The 14786-nt window shown below is 38.4% G+C and overlaps 1 protein-coding gene across 2 annotated transcripts in view; it reads right to left on the reverse strand.

The window, feature by feature from the left end:
- The window catches only part of Dusp16 (dual specificity phosphatase 16), a 73239-nt gene that overhangs the window by 57544 nt on the left and 909 nt on the right, over nucleotides 1–14786 (reverse strand). The window contains exon 1 of one of the 2 annotated variants that reach the window (XM_023709487.1): nucleotides 13925–14028. The exons of the other annotated variant lie outside the window; for it this stretch is intronic. The gene's annotated coding sequence lies outside the window, so the exon portion shown is untranslated. Of the gene's footprint in view, nucleotides 1–13924; nucleotides 14029–14786 lie in introns of those variants that run through there. 2 annotated transcript variants of the gene reach the window in all.

The raw sequence follows: 14786 nt of genomic DNA on the forward strand, positions 1-14786 counted from the left end.
ATTAAAAAAAATAAATAAATAAATAAAATGATGATTCACATTGAAAAAAGAAAAGGCACTCTACAACTCAACAACAAAATCCAAGTTATTTATCTATTTACTTTATGTATTTAGTACAGGGTCTACAGGGTTTCACTACACAGATCAGACTCATAGTGATTCTCCTGTTTTCAGCCTTCCAAGTGCTGGGATTACAGGCGCACATGCCACCACACCCAGTCTCAGTCCCACCTCAGCATGCCCCCAGGGCAGGGCCAGCAAGGGGCGGCTTGCCAGGAATTGAACCCCAGTCCCTTCATCTACCTAAGCAGGTGCTTTAATCTGCTGAGCTATCTGGCTAGCCCTAAAAAACCCAATTTAACCATGGGCAAAGGACTTTAGAAGACATTTCCCCAAAGATGCCATACAAATGACTAACACTGAAGATGCTAAGAATCCCTCATCATGAGAGGTGAAAATCAAAGCCATAAGGAGCTATCGCAGCACATACTGGGGTGACCACTGGAACACAGCTAAGGTGAGCAAAGAGGCACAAAAACTGGAACACTGCATTTTGGTGGGATGGCAAAATATAGAAACTCGTACGGAAAACAATATGGAAGGTTCTCAGAAAATTGAAAGTAGAACTACCATATGATCCAGCAAGTGCCACTTCTGAAAGCAAGATTTCAAGAAAATATTGTATACCTGTATTTACAACAGCACCATTTATAATAATCAAGAGTTAGAAACAACTCAAATATCCATTCACAGTGAATGAAAATTTTAAATATGAGGGCTGGCCAGACAGCTCAGCAAACTAAAGCGCCTGCTGTGCGGGTCCCACCCCCATGTGCACTGAGACAGCAATTAAGACTGGGTGTGGTGGCGCGCCCCTATAATCCCAGCACTTGGGAGGCTGAAAACAGGAGGATCACTTTGAGTCACACCTGTGTAGTCAGACCCTGTAAACCCTGTAGGTCTTGTAAAATCTGTCTTAAATACATAAAAATAACTACGGCATTCACACACAATAAAATATTTAGTCTTAAAAAGGAATAAAGTCTTGTCACATGCTACTATGTGGATGAACCTTAGACACATAACACCAAATGAAATAAGGCAAACACAAAAAAGGCAAACTTAATCCCTCATATGAACAATCTAAAATAGTTAAATTTATGGAAACACTATAGAATGGTGGTTACTAAGGCTGGGGAAAGAGTGAAAAAGACAAATCATTTAATGGCTACAGAGTTTCAGACTTGCAGGAAGAAAAAAATTCTAGAATCTGTTCCACAACATTTAAAAGCAATTAGGATAGTAAACTTCATGTTGTTTTTCTACTACCAAAGGGGGGAAAAAAAAAGATTATAACAGATCCTTATTTTTCTTGTTATATTTCTTTCCCAAATGCTTATACTCTAAAGTTGGGCCGAACTGCTCCAGGGCAGTATCCTCCTTCCCCAAACTGTCTACAGAGCAGCTGGCTCACACCCTGCTCTAGCCTGAGGCATGAAGGTCTGCACCCCGGGAGAAGGGACCCGTCAGGAGAAGCCTTCAGGGAGACTCACTTCTGCAGCTAATTATGACTTGGTCAGGGGGCCAGCAAAGGGGAGACTGGGATGCTGCCTCCCTGCTGAAGCACACTAGGGCAATAATTGAGTCTCTTACACCATTGTGCTGAAACCACAAGCAACAGGTAATCTTTAAAGACACTGTGGCAGCAACAAGTATAAAATCTTTTTTTTGTTGTTTGTTTCCATTTGTTTTGTTCTTTAAAAAAAATTTTTTTTAGACAGATTCCTCTACGTATGCCAGTCTGGCCTTGAACTCACTATGTCGCCCAGGCCAGTCTCAAATTCATAGTGATCCTCCTGCCTCAGCCTCTGAGTGCTGGGATTATAGGTGTTCACCACCACACCTGGCCTAACAAGGTCTTGATAGCTAAGACCATACACATCTCTGCATTCTTTCTCATACACTACTGCATGTACAGAAATCACTATGGGAATTCTTGTTTATGAATGACAAGGGCATCATTGGCAAAAGAATGGATCTTTTGTCCAGAAAAATGCCTATGAGACTCAGAAATCGATATGATTATGTTAATGAATTAAGGTCATTTCTATAATTAAAATCTCTTTGATTTCACAATGTTTTTATTTAAAACTTATATAAAACTATCTTTTCCTGGCAAACACATAGATGCCATATTGCCCAATACTTACTTGGAAATTCCCACCAAATTATACCATAGGGCTTTAACATTACCTTCTACAATGAAACAACCACTGGAGACATCTAAAAAAACCACTGACTATTCATCACAAAAATCGCTTGAGTCTTTCAGTTGGAGCTGTCAGTAGACAAGAGAAGGGGTTTTCCACTGCCCATGATTTTTTATTATTGGTTATAAAACTAAGACGCTACAAAATCAAGCTTCCTGAGTATTTACATTAACAAGGTTCTTAGTCATTCACAGGATGAAAAATGAAAACAATTGTTTAAATTACATATGTAAAAGGTTTCAATACAAAAAAAAAAAGGTTTCTGATTATTTAAATAGTGTGGTAATATTAGACACTGCCTCTAAGCTGTTTAAAGCAGCTGTTAAGTATATGTACACATATCCATTTTATTTTGAAAAATACACCCCAAATTGTAAATGCCGTCTGGTCCCTTAAATATTATCATTTAATCATATTTATCTCCAAATCTATCAAAGTTGATAAACCACAAACTAAATGTAGTGGGATCCTTGTATAAGAGTTTTGTTGAGTATAAGATCAATAAATTTAGGTGACTATGTTTTATGTCCTTATAAGTAGTGTGTTTCATAACCTGTTGAGAATATAATTTTTAATTCAATGTATACATACATTTATAAAACCCTGATAGGACCTCACATGAAAAACCAGATCATCATTCTGAAAAAAGAAACAATCCGCTTTAAGGTACCTGAAATGCCAAATGTCTTGCCTCATTCAAGTAGAGTTTATCTGCTACAGGCACAAAGGGAATCATCTTGCATGAGTTGCCCTTTAATTTGCTCCACAACAAACATACAGCCTGCCTGTTCTTACCAAATAAGTGCTCAACAAGCAAACGGGGATGTTTAACCAGGTTTCAGACATTAACTAAAATGTGTCCTTCGCTGGATGGGAAGGTATTTCCTTAGAATATAATGCTGGATTCTATAAACACACATGTATGTATTCCTCTGCTAAGAGTGTAATTAGCTTTTCCTTTTCAGTGGAAATTTGAAGAGCATGGCAATCCCATCCCTGGGCTATACATTTTCCCAGACTCTCCTGGGAGCAAAGGCAGTCTCGTGAACTAATTCAAGCACATTACACTTAAGAGAAAATCAGATGGAAGTTTCAGGAAAGATCTGTTTCCGACTGGGGAGACACAAGGGGAAGGATTGCTCTCAGAACCAGTCTCCTCCTTCCTGCCTTGAAAAGGGATGTGAGGCCTAACATAGAGGCAGCCATTTTGTGACCTGGTGGCTACAGTCCTGAGGATAAGGACACATAAAAAGAGGCCGGAGGCGAGGACTGGAGGGAGCCTGGGCCTTGATGGCACTGCTGAGCAGCTGACCCAGCCCTGAGACCACTTATCACTGAGCTCTGAACAGCTTAAGTACACAATAATAGCTTACAGTTTAAGCTGGTGGCGGCTGCGAAGTGCAACTGAAAGCAGTCTTGAAGGGACACCCGAGGTGTCCCGTGGCATGCAGTGATTTTCCTGCCCAACCTCACTTCCCCCTATACACACACTGTTGTACTACGTCCAACTAAAAGGTTGCTTGAGTGTAGCTGAGACAGACCAGCTTAATCACTTTACAACTGCAGCGCTTTACCTATGTGGCTCCAAGAGATGAGCATCACCAGAGGAGAAGACAGGAGGAAAACAACGTGACCTACAGGGGCCAGGGAGATAGCTCAGGGTCTTAAGCACCTGAGTTCGATCCCTGGTACAAAAAAAAAAAAAAAAAAAAAAATGCGACCTACAATCACATTTGACCCTGAACACAGACTGTCTTTCCTTCTTCCATCATAAATCTTTTCTGGAAATCAGTACATATAAATGACATCTATTGGAAATAAATTCCATCTCATTTAATCCAAACTTCGTGTTAGGTTAAAAAGAAAATACAAAGTACTAAAATTTTATTCTTGAATTTGTAGCTTTAAACCTAGCCGTTAACATCTTCACCACTGATCCATGTAACCGTAGCCAAGACTCCCCAGCACTGTTCTTTTCCCTCCCACAAGAGAATATACCCAATCTGAATACTGCTAAGACATTCAAAGTCAGGTTACTCACCAGTTATTTTGGTTGTATTTTGATGGAAATCTTTCAAGTATGTATTTATTTCCATGACTTTCTTTTGGGTGGGGGAGTCAGGGGACCAGGAATCAAACTCGGGACCCCGTTCTTACAGGCAGGCACTGTGCCACTGAGTTGCCCCACCCCACCCCCCAGCTCTCAGTTTCATGACTCTTACTGGGGTTACTTTTGGGGACTTGCAGCCCCAGTTGTTCAGCACTCAGGACACAGGAGAGCCAGTTCACCCTGTCGCTTCCTCCATCTGCTCTGATGCCACCTCTACTCTGTGCACAGCCCAGTCCTGCTGAGAGCTTTCATTTACTGTCCTCTTACCATGTCTTCTTTCTAGCCTCGTTTGTTTTCTACCACCCCTCAGCTCTCTCTTAGGCCAAGGGAAAAAAATCTGTAACTCTTGCCAGATGGAACAAACAACTGTCATGAGCACTCTGTTCTCTGAAGTATGTGTTACCATCTCTTCCCTCCTGCCGTTCAAAGGGGGGGGGGGAGGAATCGCTGATGTTGAATACAGATAATAAAAAAGAGGAACATATATGTAGATATGGGCACAGAAGCCTTTTAATTTAAAAAATAGGGAGAGTGAACACTTGTTTCTTGGTGAGATGTGAGGTACTTTTACTGACTGCTCTAGTCTCTCCACCCTTTATCAACCACTGATGTCATTTGACCTTGCACCTAGTATGGTCTCTAGGTCACCTGGCTCATCCTACACACTAGCATGTTCTCCTTCCTCACAATGAATCAGCTAAGATGAAACATCACTCTCCTGACACACGTTTGTACTATCTTCCAGCAGCAAATTCTGAAGTATGATCTAGAGATGCGGGCTGGCCTTTGCAGGGGAAAACCAATGTTAAAACTATTTTTGGTAACATAAACATATTATCTACCTTTCCACACTTATTTTCTCATAAGTGAGCACCAGTGATTCCAAAGTATATAATGATGTATCACTGACAGTTAATTCATATACTCCTCACTCCTATCATAAAAAGTATCACTTAGCTGGGCATGGTAGCACATGCCTGTCAGCCCAGCACTTGGGAGGTGGAAGCAGGCAGATCACTCTGAGTTGGAGGCCCACCATGGCTGCACAATGAGTTCGAAACCAGCCTCAACTTCATAGTGAGACCCTTCCTCAGAAAAACAAACAAAAACGTATCACTTTAAAATGTCTCAAATAAAAGAAAAAGTCATTATTTTATGGTATGTCAACTCATGTGTTGCTCTTTTTAATAATCTACATAATGGAAAGTCAGTACTGAAGGCTAAGTACAATGGCTTGGCTGGAAACAAGTACATAAGAAATTTTTTGTGAGGTTTTTGTTTGCACTTGGGGCATTTTTGTTAGGCCAGGTCTGGCCTGGTTTGGTACTCTGGAATCACACCTAGTGGCACCTACAACTGCATCACACCCTAAGTTCTTTTGTAAAATTTGGAGACAGAGTCTCACCAAGTTGCCCAGATTAGCCTCAAATTCACCATCCTTCTGCCCCAGTTTCCTCAGTAGCTACAATTACAGGTGAGCGCCTCCATACCAGGTGAGTTATGATCTTTTTTTCAGAAAATACCAGGTTGGCTTAAAAAATAATAATAATAACTGGTACAGCACTTACAGTTATGCACTTAGGCACCTAGAGGACATTTTCTTTAAAATAAGATGAACCTAAGAAAAACTGAAAATATTTGTTACCAATGATAAAATTAAGCTTCCAAGATAAAATTAAAATTTTGGAAAACTGGAACTCACTATCAAGATCTTGACCATTTTTCAATTCTTTTTCTTTTCTTTCTTTCTTTCTTTCTTTCTTTTTTTTTTTTTTTGAACAAGGTCTCAATTTGCAGTTCAGGGTGGCCTTGAGCTCACTCTGTAGCCCAGGCTGGTCTCAACCTCACAACGATGGTCCTGCCTCAGCCTCTCGAGTACTGGGATTCCAGGTGTGTGCCGTTCTTTTTTTTAATTTTTATTTATTTATTTATTTGTGCGTGGGGGGGCAGCTCAGCCCACCAGGGGGCGGGGCTGGCTGGCATGTGGTGCTGGGGATTGAAACGTGGTCCCTGTGCTTTGCTAAGCCTGTTCTAAGTAGGTGCTGTAGACCACTGAGCCATCTCACCAGCCCTGTGCCACCATTCTCGACTTCACTTTCCAGTTTTAAAAGACTTTGGATGAGATTAACATTTACTAATGTAGGTGATTTGTACAATATTATATAATCAATATATCAATATTCAACAGATCTGTGTAACTCAGCAAATTATTATTTTTCAAAGGACTACTACTGCATGATATTATAAAAATCACACATAAGGGAAATATCAATTCAAAATAATACATGATAGAACAATAGATGCTAAGAAAATCATAGATGATATCAGTTTTGATATTGAAACTAACTTTTAATAGCATGCTGTTTTGGCATAACAAAAATATGCATAATTATATAAAATGACTATTAAATACTCCATATTCTTTTCAACTATGCTTATGTGTGTAACCAGGTTTTCTTCATATATTTCAACTAAAACAGTATTATCAAAAGAGATTGAATATAGAAGTAGTTATGGAAACCCAGTTAGTTATCTTCCATTAAGTGATACATTAAACACAATAACAAAACGTAAAACAGTACCACATTTCTTACTAGATTTGTCTTGGAATAACTTTTATAATTGAAGTGTGTTATGTTAACCTTTAATGTTATCTTTAAAAGACTTTTAAACATTTCTGTTTTAATCTCACTACGTTAAACACTGATAGATATAGTCCACATAAAAGTATTTGGGAAGCTCAATTTTCTAAAAGTACTTCTGTGTTATTCTTCTAATCTTTAGAGCATTTTTATTTTATAAGTAATTAAATGTGGGGCCAGGGAGATGGCTCAGTGGAATAGGTGCTTCCCTGGCAAGCGCAAGGGCCTGAGTTCAATCCCTGGTTTCACCAATAATAATAATAATAATAATAATAATAATAATAATAAGTAATTAAATGTATTGGTACTTTCTAGGTATGCATAATGATCACATTCATTATGGGAAATTTGTACTCGTATATGATATATCTTGATTCTTTTTTGTCCCATTCCCTTCAACCCCCCTTATTTACAAAAGCTTTGCTTCCATTTTTATCCCTTTTTCTCAGTTTTTCTTTTTCTCTTCCTTCTTTTCCCCATCTCTAGTTTCCCTTCCTATTTAAACATCTTTTTCCTGCTTTATAATATCCATCATAAATGTTCACCCTTATTAATAGTTTTGGTTTCTTTAAATAAATGTGATATTTACAAAAAAAAAAAAAGTATTTGAGGTCCCTTATAAATTTTAAAAGGTATAAAGGTATCCTGAAGCTAAAATATTTGAAAGACACTCAAAAGATCTCAGCTCCAATCCTAGCACCATTTCTTACTTGCTCAGGAATTTGAATAAATTACTTTCGCTAAGACCTTAGTTTCTTCAGTTGTAAAATGGAAAGTCATGTCTTCTTCTAAAGATAAAAAAGACAAAATATGTCAAAGCACATACCATAAATTACAAGATATTTTATTATAACAAGATCTTAAAAGTTCAGTTTTAAGCACTGATGACATTTCTCCAAAATTCCCCCTATTCTTAAAATTTTGCATCAGCCATAATGGCTCATTCATGTAATCCCAATGCTTAGGAGGCTGAAGAAGGATCACTGTGATTTCGAGGCTAGCCTGGGCTCTATAGGAAGTCCAAGGCCAGCCTGAGCTACCAAGACTGTCTCCAAAAAAAAAAAGGAAAAAGAAAAGAAAAAGAGAACTCACAAAAAATGCTAGGTGAAGATTTTAGATTAGCCAATTAGCTCAACTCTTCAACCACATAACTTTACAATGTTAAATTTCTTCCCCAACAGTTATATTAAGTGGGAGTATATGCTTTAATCTATTATACATACTTTGAAATTCCAAATATATGCAACCTAGAAAATAATAAACCACAATGTACCCATTAACCAGCCTCAATTTTTGAAAACTTGCCAATAACTGTTTTGTCTCCCTCTTGTATTTGTGCTTATTCTGATTTTTTTTTTAAGCCGGATATTTTTAAAAACATATATTAGGTATTGTTTCATTCTGTCTATAAATATTTCCATAGATATCTTTTTTTTCCATAGATATCTTTGATAGATGAAAGATTAACATAACCATAATACTATTACAACATCTGAAAGTGTTATGGTTATAGTTCTTAAATTTCATCTAATACTCCACATTCAAATATCCTGATTGTCTCAAAAAAGGTCGTTAGTTTTTAGTTGGTTTATTTTATCAATATGTCATTCCTACCAGTCACGATTTTTAATAAAAGCTAGGAAGGAAGAGGAAGTAATACCATGCCTCATATGCCATGTACAGTTGACAAAACAAAGTCAGCTATCTTCCTGAGAAGTGCACTTTTCCAACCAAACAACAAACAAAACACACTACAAAATAGGTCAACATGGTGACAAACACACTTGAGTATTCTGAGAAGGGACCAAAAGAGGACACAGCTCAGCTGCTTAGGTCAGGGAAAAGAGCTGTTCAGACTCTGAGGGAAAGAGGTGACAGGAAACAACCACCCACCATTTCAGAAAAGATGAGGTCAGGTCAGCCGCAGGGTCAAAGCTGGAGGTGAGATCACAGACTCACAGACCCAAGCTCGTGTCAGCACATGGCCCAGACAAAAATCAGCCCCAAACCTGCCAGCTGCAACTCAGAGCTCAGAAAACAGTGCTCTAAGCTAGAGAGATAACAACTGTGAGAATTAATTCAATTTATTCAGCAAATATTTATCCAAAGCCAACTCTGCTAGGAACTAACCAGGAGAGAAGTTGTGTACTTAAGAAACAAATCACTATACAATGCAAATAACAGGTAACATATAACTCTCTACACATCTTTCCCCATTTAAGAGGAAGAATGTGTATATTTAATATTATTTACTGTGACATATGCCTATAATGCATATTACATCTTTTTTCTATAAATTAGTTTGCCCCCACCACAATTCCTCTCACAGAAACAACAAAATAAATCTGAGTCCTGCTGTCCTTCCCAAGTATTCTGAAGGCATAGTCATGACTAGCTTTCATCACACAAACCACAGACCCCTGGTATTTATGTCTACAATCCTTTTCTCAATGAAGTAGTTTGAAAGGAAATCAAGGGAGCAACCAATTTACCTCATCTTGAAATTGTTTTCCATGGGTTTATCTCAAGTTTATCTGAGAATGTTAGAGATGGAAAGTGGTAAACTGCATACAGAATAATTCTTGAATAACCTGAGTGATTTAGTTCCACAATGCTACACATTCAAAATACAAAACCATTTTAGAAATCCTTTACTTAATTTCACCTATAATTTTATGTTTTTAGTTTTAAAATGGCATAAAAAAAATTGAACAGAAAACATTATTTCTTAAAAATGCTTGAGAAGCACTTTGTAAATGTGCCCAGAACCATTGAACAGTCATTGGTAAGTTTTTAGTTAACACTATGAGAAAAAAAAAAATCTTCAAAACTAAGAAAACAAATTTCACAGTCAAATAATGACACTTTTTCTTAAGATTCTGTGATTTCTACATAAACAAGGAAAAAATAACTCTCAGATCATGGTTTTCAGTGAGACTCTATGACTCTTCTGTGGAGAGACGTAACAAGAATTCAGAGCCCAAGACAGTCCAAATTTACCATTCTGTTCCATGACAAGTTCTAGAAAGGGGCTGACTAGTCTACCTACCTGGTCCTTAAGCCCAACAGCTTTCTTGTACTTTGACATTTTTGTCTTGTATGGTCCTACCCAAAGCACCGTCAAAGCAAACCGTCCTTAGAATGCAGCCCTCCTCATAGCACTATTATGATTGGTGTTTGCTAAGTATATGAAAAACATACTAAATAGTAAACAATAATATAAACCTCATTGCAAAACACATGAGATTCTTCGCAAAGGGAGGAAAAGACCTACAAATAAATTAAGTTTAAAACTCAAAGCTAGCATGTCCCAACCTAAATAAAGAAGTGACAAAGGTCTTTTTAAATAAAATTTTGGTTAAAGATAAATTAATGTGAATTCTATTCAAATTGGTTTAGACCACACATGAATATTAAAAAGTTGTAACAGGGGTCTAGGGAGATAGCTCAGTAAATAAGTGCTTGCCTGGCAAGAGCAGGGCCCTGAGTTCAACCCCTGATACCAAAAAAAAAAAAAAAAGTTATAACATTAATATTATTCATCAAGATATTAAGGGCAAACCATTAAGATAACACTATGCAACGTATTAATTATTGAAACTGTCCTACTAATCAGATTTAAAACTGTCTCATTGCTATTTCTCAATAAACTTATGGAAAAAAAGATACTAAGGGCAAATTAGCTAATTACTCACAGTAAGTAGAGTATAGCTAACTCTATAAATTCTTTGATCATTATTATCTTCAGCACTTGACGCCATTTGATGTCAGATTTTTTCATGCACTATATGCTTGTCATTACTATCTTTTCTCCAGCCGACTCTGAGATCCAGAAGGGCAAGAACTTTATCTTTCTTCTACCGTGTTGCATCCTGGTGTCTGCACCCAAGTCAACATAAAATTGCTGAATAATTAGACAGACGAACAGCTTCCCATCTTGATTTCACTCCACTTCCTTTTCTCCATGTACCACACAACGATCTTTTAAATTCTCTTATCTGGAAAGATCACCTCTTTGAACCTTCTAATATTTCTCCTTTATACCAGGAATTCACAACTTACCAGCTGTCTGATCATCGTTTATCTTTGTCTATATACAAATCTCATTTAAAATTCTTCTAATTCTGTTCTCCTTAACGGAACAGACTTATGGTCCCAATTTTAGTATCCATGTAAATAGTATACCTTTAACAAATGGCTTTTTGATTCATTTATGTCGGTGATTAACCCAGGAGTCTAGAAAAGGTGATAATCTCAACTTTTTATAATTTATCCTTTCCTTCCCAATAACTCAAAATTGGTCATGAAAGTGAAATGGATCTCCCTCTAGTTTGAATTTATCTCTAGAAATTTCAAGTTTATATTCTCATTTTTATAATTAATAATTATAGTTTATCCATTCCACCTCCACTAAGATTTTTGTTGTACAGGAAAAATCTTGACTTTTTGATCCTACCTCCAGTGAAATTTCAGCCCCAGTGTAGAAAGGGGCGAAGTTTCAGTACTATTCCCTTCTTGTTGCTGGTATAGAAGGGTATTTATTTACTTATGCCTCTTTCCTTTCATGCCAAGATGTATCCATTTCCTGCTTTACCAGCCGCATCCTTGGCAAGCTTATTTCTTTGTACCTGTTCTCAGCAATCTGTTTCCAATCCTCCTTTTTGAACCATTCGCTTCCTCTATTTATTTGATTAAATATTCTATCTGTGCAGAAGCCTGGCTTCTTAATGTCTAAGCTACTTCTCTAAGTTCAGCCAACCTTCCTGGCCCTTTCTTCGCACAGCCAGCCCTACATCACTCTAGGCTAAAGAAAGGTATAAAATGGCATTGTAACACAAAATCTGGAGCAAAAATGGCATCTGGCTTTGGAATATATATATATAGCACAGTCCAAGATATCCTTTCTTAATTATGTTTTTGCTTAAACATCAGTAAGGCTTTATGTCATGATAGTGGACCTCACAGTTTTAAATTTTGATTGTTATTTGTTTAAAAGGCCAATAAAGTATCAATGGTAGCTTTTTCTGTGAAGTCTTTTTAACTTGTTCTTTCAATCTCTTGAAAGCTGTCATAAAATCTGTTTCCCCTGATTTATCTCTTTTTCTTAGGATTCAGATCCAAATGAATTTAATATTAATTTACTTCTTCAATCTGAAGTATCTTTTGCTTGAGAACTCTAATCATTTTAAAATATTAAAAGGCCAGTAAAAATTTTAGTCTAGGTAATACACAATGGAACACTCTATTTTTGCCATATAGCTCAGGAAACCTGGGGGTTCTAGGATAAACAACACTGATAATTTTAGCAAATTTATATTTAGTAGGATTTTATAATTTGCTGAAAAGGAACAACTTCAATACTGAACAGTTATATAAATCTGCTTCACCAATATATTAATCCCATATGCTGAAAATTCTATGAAATTTCCTCAGCATAGGCACTTATAGAAAACTGCATCAAAATACACTCACCTCAATCCCGCCTCTCCCAACTCCAACTAACACTGCTGCCTTCTTAAAACTACAGTTACTGTACATTTTTGGGGAGGTGGGCAGAGCTGGGGACTGAACCAGGGTCTGCCTATACCTCCAACCCAAACCTACCTTAAAATCATCTCTCCCCTTCACTTCCACTCCTAACCTTATGCCACAAATAACTTTCCAATGTGTGTGTGTGTGTGTTTTAATCGGTTAAACAGGATCTTCTCTTTTGCCCCTTTCTCAGTTACTAACATTAAAATCTTGGCCAACACTGCCCCCACACCAGAACCTTCAGTTTCACATTGACTTGGTATTTTACAGGTACTCAATTACATTTAACAAGCTGAAGGGAAGGTCGGGGACTTTCTAAGCTGAAGAGGTGCAAAAGTCCATGATTCTGCAGTTCTGTTCCTCACCTCCCTCTATAATTATGCACTAAAACACTCAAGTAAAATATGTACAATTTAAGCCAAATTAGATACTTGGCTTTTGAGTTGCTGACATACCAAAGATTAAAACTAAATAATTTTAAACATCATTGCCACAGTTTACACATTTTTTTAAAAAAAAACACCTAAAAATGTGGGTGTATAGCCCAGGAACCAATTCAATAAAACTCATTTCTAATTTTCTCCACACGTGAACTTTGGTAAATACAAATTATTTTATCTAAAACCCAATTTGGGATGCCATTATTTTGTCCATATCTTTATATAAGATGCTAAGTGTTAACGCCACCCAAATTTTTTTTCAACAGCAACTTTCCACAGTCTTTAAACTCAATACCTTCTGTAATTCTCTTTTAAAAACAGTGACAAAAATGTTCACAGTACCTTGTCACATTTTGACTAAAATACACTAATCCATTAAATTCTTAGTTTCTCACTGGACTCCTTCAGGCTGCTGCCTTCCCAAACACACAAGTGCAGGAGCTATAATTTTGCATTGCCTCCCACACTGTGTCCACCAAGGAAAAGTCAATAATTAAAAAGTAATGAATTCGATTGGTAAGCAGTCTTTTCTTCTTAAAAAAAAAAAAAATTACCTTAACTTTTTTTAAAAAATCTTTTTTTGATGGACGTGAAACAACAAAACTCCTTTGAAGAAACATGGTACTACCAATGAGCCCCAGAGAGGTGTTAGGAAAAAAAGAGGCATTTTTTTTCTGACTGGCTCAGTTCCCCAAAGGTAGCAGGAGCCCTTTCACGGGTGGCTGGGTTAATTTCACACTCATGTGTTTAAGCTCAGTCTCTCTCAGTCTCTCTTTCTCTCAATCTCTCTCAATCTCTCTCTCTCTCTCTCTCTCTCTCTCTCTCTCTCTCTCTCTGTCGTTCTCCCTCCCTCCCTCCGACACTAGCGCGCCAGCGCACGCACGCACGCACACACACACACACGCAAAGAAAGGCAAGAATGAAACATACCTGGTCATTTTCTAAACAGGTTGGATAGGTTTAGTTCACTCGTAAGAGCACATTATTCACTTATAATCTCTTAAAGCAAAGTGGCAGCTAGAGCGCTGGGTAAATAAAAACTTCTGAGAGTTTTTAAAACCTCGCACCTCAGCTCACTTCCCCTTGATTCAAGGGGGTGGCACAGCAAATCCCACAGCGAATGAGATTATGCAACAGGTTTTTCCTCTCCACCTTACTCATCACAGGCGGGCGGAGGTGTGCTTTGTGCACACAATCGAGACACCCGGGGCTTCAACGCGCCAAGGATCTTTGCAGCAGACCTTCGACAAACTTTTTCGCGATTATGCAGTTATTCATTCATTTCAAGATCTGCTTCCTATTTTCTCGGCTTCATTACCGGTTGTCTCCAGGAAATTAAGCTCAGCATCTAAAGCTTAGGTTTTGCGTCGATGTGTGCTCTTCTGCGGTATTTTGTCAGGAAAACGACCCTCGATTCCCAGACTCTCCGTTGTCTCCCTAGGTTTTATTTCCCACGTTTCACGGCCAGTGTAAGTAAAGGAGTCCCTGGCCCACCGGACCCCCCAACGCCACGACTCAGTACCAAAGTTAAGACTTTATTCTTTCTCGGGGCGGGGGGCGAGCGGTTCGGAGGCCGCACGGTCGCCACCCAGGTGGCCTCGCAGCCCGCCCCAAGGAGACTCGGGATAATGGGAGCAGGCAGGCCGGGCCCCTTGGCAGGCGTGTTGTGTAACAGTCGCGCCTGGAAGTGAGCAGCTTCGCCCGCGAAGGCGCCGCGTCCCGGGACGGCCGAGCCCGCCTCCCCCGCTCCGCCCGGCCGGGGCGCGCTGCCCCCCGCGAGGCCTACACCCCG

Source organism: Octodon degus, unplaced genomic scaffold (assembly GCF_000260255.1).
Source record: "Octodon degus isolate 3935 unplaced genomic scaffold, OctDeg1.0 scaffold00012, whole genome shotgun sequence".
Taxonomy (NCBI): domain Eukaryota; kingdom Metazoa; phylum Chordata; class Mammalia; order Rodentia; family Octodontidae; genus Octodon; species Octodon degus.